Source organism: Balaenoptera acutorostrata, chromosome 13 (genome assembly GCF_949987535.1).
Source record: "Balaenoptera acutorostrata chromosome 13, mBalAcu1.1, whole genome shotgun sequence".
In the NCBI taxonomy this organism is placed as follows: domain Eukaryota; kingdom Metazoa; phylum Chordata; class Mammalia; order Artiodactyla; family Balaenopteridae; genus Balaenoptera; species Balaenoptera acutorostrata.
The window spans coordinates 84,836,838-84,845,700 of NC_080076.1; positions in this window are offsets into that span (position 1 = coordinate 84,836,838).

Below are 8,863 nucleotides of genomic sequence, written 5' to 3' on the forward strand. Positions count from 1 at the left end.
AGATGTGACCCCTACAGAGCTTATGTCAGGAGTGCTCCTTGCCAGCCTTAGTTTGGAGGCCACACTCCTGCCTCTGAATTCTTTCCCAGAGAATGAGGCCAGCTTTTGCCTGAATCTGTAATTCTGAAACTTGATTATGCTTCTCAGTGATACAGATTTCTAGGCTGGACACCAAACTTTAATCCAAGTCTGGGCCCTGGGCCCAAGAGTCTGCATCTTTAATCCCATCCCAATTTACTATTCTGATGCAGGTGTTCCCTGGTCCAAATATTGAGAAACCTGGGAGAAGGGTTTGAGGGCCCCAGAAGCTGCAGGCCTGACCTTAGAGGGCCCCTGGGGGCCTCACTCTGTAGTTGCCTGTGGGTGGGGCAACTCTCATGACCAGGCCTCTTGAGCCCATGCCCAGGCCTGCTTGCTGACCCCGAAGCCATGGGCACTGCCTGCTGCATTCTCTCTGCTGACAACAGGCAGTGAGGCCTGACTCAACAAGAACCTCACTTCAGCGTCCAGGGACAGCAGCCATAACCAGGCCTGCCAGGAATTCCTGGCACTGGGAGGGCCTGTTGAGGTAAGTGCCTTACTAAGGTTTTCCACTTCCCCCAGGAGCTTCCCTGCCCTGGGGCAGTGGAAGGGGTACCACTCACGGGCCACAGAGGGCAGGCTTTTATTGTCTAGACGCTCTGACCTGCCCTGGCTACACCTGGGCCTCCACTATTTGGGGCCAGGGTGTGTGCAAGATGTCAGTTGTTGCCATCACAGAACATGTTACTTATTTCACAAACTACATGGTACCAGCAACACCAAGAAAATCCAGAAGATCACGTAAGTCTCCTTAGCAGCCATTAGAAGAAAACAGTTTAAAAATAACCAAGTACCCTCATACATTGCTGGCGGGAAGATAAAATAATATAGCTGCTGTGGAAAACAGTCTGGCAGTTCTTCAAAAATTTAAACATTTACCATATGAACCAGCAATTCCACTTCTGGGTATATACCCAAAAGAATTGAAGCAGGGTCTCAGATGCTTGCACACTTGTGTTCATAGCAACACTGTTCACAATGGAAATAACCCAAATGTCCATTGTTGGATGAATGGACAAACAAAATATAGTATATCCATACAAAGGAATATTATTCAACCTTAAAAAGAAAGTAAATCCTGCCACATGTTAACAATATGGATAAACCTTAAGGACATTATGCTAAGTGAAATAAGCCGGTCACTAAAGGACAGTAGAATGATTCTGTTTATATGAGACCCCTAGAGGAGTCAGATTCATAGAGACAAAGTAGAATGGTGGTTACCAGGGCCTGGAGGGAGGGGGAATGGGGAGTTTAATGAGTACAAGTTTGGAATGTTGAAAAAACTCTGGAGATGGATGGTGGTGATGGTTGTATAACAAACTACTTAAAAATGGTTAAGATGGTTAAAAATGGTTAAGATGGTTAAAAATGGTTAAGATGGTTAAAAAAAAATACATATATCCAAAAAAAAGAAATGGCCTGTAATTCTGCCATTCAGATAACCCTGTCAACCCATGTGTTTGTAATATATAGACGTTATATAAACATACACATGGTTAAAATTAAGAGAGAAAGGTATAAAATTAAAAATATATCTACTTCCCAACCTACTGAATCCCAGTGTCTCCACAAAATAAATTTTTTGGACTACATTTAGAAAAATAGTCTTGAGCTTTTACCTAATGATAATGTATATGAAAGTTACACTAAATTGGTCATGCTGTACACACGGAAGTTCCTGCCAGCGGTATCACTGTGCTCTTCCTTGCCTTAACAGTTCCACAGAATCCCATTCTATGGATGGAACCATTTCTGTTGTAACCCTTCTGCTGTTGGTAGACCCCTGTTTCCAGCTTTGTATATAATTATTACAGTCTGCACTACCATGAACATGTTTTGGCATAGTATTCCAAAGACAGAGTTCAAGTTCCTTGTAGTAAAATTTCTGATCTCAGAGTATGTGCATTTAAAGGCTTTGATGGATGCTGTCAGATTGCTCTCCAACAATAGATGGGAGTGCTTGTTTCCTGAACCCTCAGTAAACACTGGTGTCATCAAGCGTTTTTGTTTTTTACCGGTCTTCGGTGTGATAAAAGCTCGTATCATTTTGATTTGCTATTTCTTGAGCACTCGTCCGGCCTGAGCTATAAGGTAAGCCCTGTGCCTGTGTTATCACATTTTAGCCTCACACTCCTGAGGCATCACTGAAATTAGCCGCATTTCATAGGTGAGCAAACAGTCTTCATCTGTCCAAGATTTCTCATCTTAGAGTTTTTGTGTGTTCTTAACTGCAATCTCTGCACAATTTTCTAGTCTGTTAAGGAAAAAATGGGCTCTAAGCACCCCTTGCTGTCCATCTTAATCCTCAGTCTTGCTGGATTTAAGGGCTGCCAGCAACACCATCACTATGCAGCTCTTGCTGGCCACTTCAATCTTCCAGTGTCTGTCTCTATATAAACAACCCTGTGGTGACCTCCGTTGTGCTCACAGCTTTTTCCTTCTTTGGGTAAATTCCCAGGAGGGGGATTTCAGAGTGAAAGGATATAGTGATCTCTTTTGGAATTTTCAAGGGGTCTGACTAGCTGGTCCTGTTTCTGTGAAGCGAATCTGTAAGCTCAGGCCAGCCCTGTGGCCTCCCTGTCTCTGGTCAGTGTGCCCCAGCTGCCCCAGTCTACCTAGGGAGTCCATCCATTGGCTTCAGGTTAGGGGTGAACCAGGAGATTCCCAGTCTCTGGAACTCCCATCTCACTTCCTCTTGCTGGAGTGGGAGCTTATGGTGGACTGGTGAGGTCTGCTGAGGCCTCTACCTTTGCTTTCTCAGGCCTTTGGGATTTGGGGACCCCTTCCCCCATGGGACAGCCCTTGCTGGCTCTGGGTTGGAGAGTGTTTCCTGGACTGAGGTCACATCTTTATTTTAGGGCTGAGGGAGACCGTGCTTGATGAGGCTTATCGTGTGTGTGTGTGTGTGTGTGTGCGCGCGTTTGTTTGTGTGTGTGTGGCAGTGGTGACTGCGGGCTACTCGTGTCCTCTCTGAGCCTCCATCCTTCTTTCAGTGCCTCCTTGGAGGAATTCCACCCTCCCCACTAGGAGGGCTGAGCCTCTCAAAGGAAGGGCCTGTCCCTACCACCAGGTAGAAGGCTCAGGTCAATGGCCTGTCACTGGCTACATGGCCCTTAACCTCTCTGTGCCTCCATCTTCTTTTGGAAGAGAACGCAGGGAGTCGGGACCCCTCTCTGGGTCGTCCAGTGTGGGGGGCTTTGTGGCAGGGCTGTCAGCATTGGAGCCTTTGGGTGGGTCGTGTGGGAGGGGAGTGGCCTCCCAAGGCTAAACCTTGGTCCTTTTGGGGTCAGCATCCTTGTGGACATGAGCCTTGCCCTCTGGCCCCCTTTGGTGCTGTATGAACAGATTTGCCCTGAGCCCCTCTCAGTGCCAGGTTTAGTCCTACATGGGTCTGTGGCCCAGAGAAATTATTTTTAATTTTTGGATCATTTTCCACTTATGACTTCAGTCCACTCTACCCACCAGCCCATCTCCCTTGTCAGGCCCCTGGGGCAGTGGGGATTTTGTTCAGGAGTTGAGAGGAAATGGTAGCAAGCAGGGATCTTTTCTGAGAGAGGCCTCTGCCCTCCAGCCTGGGTGGTGCCAAGACTGAAGCCCCGTCCTTGATGGGCTGAAAGAAGCTGATCTCCAAAGCCCCCCAGGCCCCTACTGCTCCCCAGTCCCATGCTGCTGCTTTGCTGAGCTTGATGGTGTTTGATGGGAAGGGACAGAGATGACCCCTATGCACAGTCCCCATCTGGAGCTACTCTAACCAGCCGTGTTGACCAGAAAGACAGCTTCTGTCAGCTTAGGGGAGGCCAGAGGGAGCCACCTCAGAGGACAAGGCCATGTGAAGACCCCTAACCAAATCTAGGAGAACCGCCTCCCAGGAAGAATAATTGTGCCAGGGCACTAGGGCCAGAGCCTGCCTAGGGGACAGGTAAGTTTTTCCTTTCTTTTTAAATAAAAATGTAAAATTTGTAAAATATAGCATACATATAGAAGTATATGAAAATATGTAGAAACACACATGTACACTTTATCCAGGACAAGAAATAGAACATTTTCACAATCCCAGAAGACCCCTTGTGCTCAAAACTGATAACATCCCATTCCCTCCCTCCTTCTGCCCACCTTTCTCCACTACCCCTGCCAGAGGTAACCACTATTCTGAATCTTGTTTTTATATACTTCCTTTACTTTCTGACCCTGGAAGTTCAAGTGAACCTTGAACAGATAGCTCATTTTTCTCACCTGTAATATTGTTTTTCCATTTTATTTTCAGTTTTACCATGTTTTTATCCTAAACACATTTATTTGCTGTTCTTGAATTTAATGTAAATAGTCATGTTGTCTATATTTTTCCATGGTACGCTTACTTAACATTTAAATATTGATTCATATTAATACTCCTATAGCTTCATTTTTAATTGATAGACATTATTTTTAGAACAGTTTTAGATTTATAGAAAAATTGAGTAGATAGTACAGAGAATACCCATATACCCTGCACACAGTTTTCCCTGCTAACATCTTACATTAGTATGGCATGTTTATTACAATTAATGAAGACTGTTACATTATTATTAACAAAAGTCCATAGTTTATTCAAGTTTCCTTTAGTTTTTACCTTATATCCTTTTTTGGTTCCAGGGTTCCATCCAGGGTAGCACACTACATTTAGACATCATCATGTCTCCTTAGGTTCCTCTTGGCTGTGAAAGTTTCTCAGACTATCCTTTTTTTTTTTTTTTTTTGATGACTTTCCTTGAAAATTTGGTGAGGAGTGGTCAGGCATTCGTAGGATACTACGTTCATTTTTCATTGCTATATAATATTCCACGGGGTGTATCCAACACCCCCATCTTATTAATTCTGCCAATGATGGACATTTTAGTTGTTTCTATTTTTTTTCAAACATTGCTGCTATGTATGTTTTCATATGTGACTTCTGTACATAAGCACAGACTTGTGTAGGGTTATACTCAGAGGTGGAACTGATGGGTGTAAGGTATGCGCGTGTTCAGTTTTACCAGATATTGTCAAACTGTTTTCCAAAGAAGTTGTACAAATTTACATGCACACCTGCAGTCCTTTGTCCCAGTTCCTCACTGGCATTTGGTATTGTCAAACCTTAATTTTCTCCTGAATGTGGGATGACATAGTGATTTTAATTTACAAGTTTCTGTTTTTGTAACAAGATTGAACATCATTTCATATATCTAGGAATTACTTGTGCTTCCTCTTCTGTGAAAAAATTTTTTGCCCATTTTTCTATTGCATTTATTTTTCTTATTAATTCACAGAAGTTCTTTATATATTCTGGATGTAATTCAGAATATGAGTTGCAGATACCTTCTTCCAGTTTGTGACTTGCCTTTTCATTCTCTTTTTTAACATTCACCTTTTTGTTTTTTTCATCTTTGGAAGTCAGAGCTATGCTATCTCCAGCCTTCTTTCTTTCTTTCTTTTTTGGAAATATTTATTTATTTATTTTTGGCTGCGTCGGGTCTTAGTTGAGGCACACGGGATCTTTTGTTGCGGCATGCGGGCTTCTGTCTAGTTGCAGCGTGCATGCTCTCTAGTTGTGGTGCGTGGGCTCTGTAGTTGCAGTACGTGGGCTTAGTTGCCCCGCAGCATGCGGGATCTTAGTTCCCCGACCAGGGATCAAACCTGCGTCCCCTGCATTGGAAGGCGGATTCTTAACCACTGGACCACCAGGGAAGTCTCCTTCACTCTCTTTAATAGTATCTTGTTTTTTTTTTTCTGTTTTTTTTTTTTTTTTTTTTTGATTTATTTTATTTATTTTTTGGCTGCGTTGGGTCTTCGTTGCTGTGCACGGGCTTTCTCTAGTTGTGGCGAGCGGGGGCTACTCTTCGTTGCAGTGCGAGGCCTTCTCATTGTGGTGGCTTCTCTTGTTGCAGATCACAGGCTTTAGGCGCGCAGGCTTCAGTAGTTGTGGCGCGCAGGCTTCAGTATTTGTGGCACACAGACTTCAGTAGTTGTGGTTTGCAGGCTCTAGAGCACAGGCTCAGTAGTTGTGGCACATGGGCTTAGTTGCTCCGCAGCATGTGGGATCTTCTTGGACCAGGGCTCAAACCTGTGTCCCCTGAATTGGCAGGCAGATTCTTAACCACTGTGCCACCAGGGAAGCCCCAATAGTATCTTTGATTAACAGAGGGTCTTAATTTTAATGTACTTGAATTTACCAGTCTTTTTCTTTATGGTTGTATTTCCTTCCTTCCTTCCCTCCTCCCTCCCTCCTTCCTTCCTTCCTTCCTTTCCTATTGTTTTTTGGCCACACCGTGTGACTTGTGGGATCTCAGTTCCCCAACCAGGGATTGAACTTGGGCCACGGCAGTGAAAGCCCAGAATCCTAACCACTAGGCCACCAGGGAATTCCCTATGGTTGTATTTTCTAATTCTTATGATATCTTTCCTTATCTCAGAGTCAAAAATTTATTCTCCTGTATGTACGGTGTGAGGTAGGGATCCAATTTTATTGATTTTTAAAAATTTAGGTTTAAACATGCATAACCATCAGGTATTAAAAAATTACCTGCTTTTTCCACTGATCTTTAATGCCAGCTGGGTTACAAATCAGGTGTTCGAAATGAGCAACTCTGTTTCTAAGCTCTCTTTTCCATACCATTGGTCAGTTTTTCTATCCCAGCACCTATACCTCACTGTCTTAATTTTACTGTAGCTTTATAAAATTTATTGATATTTGGAAGGGCAAGACTCCTTGATCTTATTCTTAGAAGTGTTCTGGCTATTCTTAGCTCTTTGCACTTCCATTAAATTGTTAGTATCAGATGGTCTAATATATTTTCTTAAGTTAGATTCACAATTTTCAAAAGGGCATAAGGTGAAACTTCCCCGTCTTCTTTCTTCTCCTAATTCCTTCCTCAGAAGCAATCATAATTACTAGTTTCTTGTGTATTTTTTCAGAAATAATTTGAAATTGCATGTTTGTATATATACTATACCACCCCCCGTTTTGTACCTGTACTGTTCATCGGCAGAGTTTATTTAAAAAGTAAACTTTCCATATTCAGTGAAATCTTTCTTAATAGGTCATGATGTATAAATATCAAAGACATAAAAATGTTAAACTTTGTACACTTTTAGTCCTGAATTAAAACCATTTTGATTTTAAGTAAGTTTAACTTACAAAATGTATTTTATAATTTCTACTAATTTTGATGAAAAAGCAGTCAGTTTCAGCTCCTCCAACACTTCCTAGCTGACTGCTGGACATGTTTGTATCTCTTCCTGCTGCTGGAATCATATTAGAAGCATGGATTGCTTTTCAAAATAGAAATATCTGGGTCATGCGGAAATCACTCTCTCAGAAACAGAGCAACAGGAATAACATATTTAGTATGTTCTTATAATGTTACTATTGATTATATTTGGGGTTGGCTCTATCACCTTCTATTATCCTTTCTATTTTTTATATCCTTTTCATTTTTTTAATATCTTTTTAGATTTCTTTCATTTTTGTCCTTCTGTTGATTTGTTAGTCTTGCCTCTATTTCTGTCATTTAGTGTTTACCCTAGGAAATAGCAACATACTTACCAGTGTATCTAAATCTGGAGCTAGCCAGTGACGTTGCCATGCTCCTGGGTGACAGAGGCCTGCACATCACTTAGATTGCTTACCCCTGCCCCCCATCTAGAGTTTCCCTTAGTGTGAGTCTGCTGGTGAAGAATTCTGTTTTTGTTTGTCTGAAGATATTTGACTTTGATTCTTTAATTACTGTATATTTTCTCCAGGTTTAGTATTCTAGGTTGCCAGTAATTTCAGCACATGAAGCTGTCATCTCACTGTTTTCTGGCCTCCACTAACTGTTGTGAAGTCAGCAGTAGGCTGTCACTCCTTAAAGGTAGTGCCTTTTTTTTTTTTTTTTTTTTTTGCCCTCTTGCTTTTAAGATTTTCTCTGTCTTTGCTTCTCTGCAGTTCACTATACTATTTCTAGGGCCGGATTTCTTGTTATTTACACTTTTTGCGATTTGTTGGGATTCTTGCATCTGGATTATCACTTCTAGAAAATTCTCAGCCATTTCCTCTTCAAATAATACCTCTCTCATACTCTCGTCTTCTGAAACTATGATAAAATGTATATTTGACTTTGTCACCTTTCTCAGTCTATCTTCCAGGTATTTTTACCTTCCTTCTGTATTTTCTAGCTTTTTTTTCCTTTCTCTGCTGCATTCTGCTGTATTTTCTTTTCATCTGTCTTCCACTTCATTTGTTATTTTGCAGTGTCCACTCTGATACCACGTCCATCCATCCATTAAGTTTTTAGTTTTGGTTATTGTACTTTTCATTTCTAGGGTTCCATTTAACTTCCCTCTCTGCTATGTTCCCTTTTTTTTGGCTGCGCTGCAGCATGTGGGATATTAGTTCCCAGACCAGGGATCAAACCTGTGCCCCCTGCAGTGGAAGCATGGAGTCTTAACCACTGGACTGCCAGGGAAGTCCCTATGTTAACTTTTTTTTTCTTTTAAGATTTTTTTTGATATGGACCATTTTTTAAAGTCTTTATTGACTTTGTTACAATGTTGCTTCTGTTTTATGTTTTGGTTTTTTGGCCGTGAGGCATGTGGGATCTTAGCTCCCCAAACAGGGATCAGATCTGCACCCCCTGCATTGGAAGGTGAAGTCTCAACCACTGGACTGCCAGGGAAGTCCCCCTTTGCTCACTTTTAATAATTCCTGTGTCCTGCAGATTTTCATCTATTTTTCTTTAAGCAAAGTAAGCATGAATGTGTTCTTTTTATTTATTTATTTTTT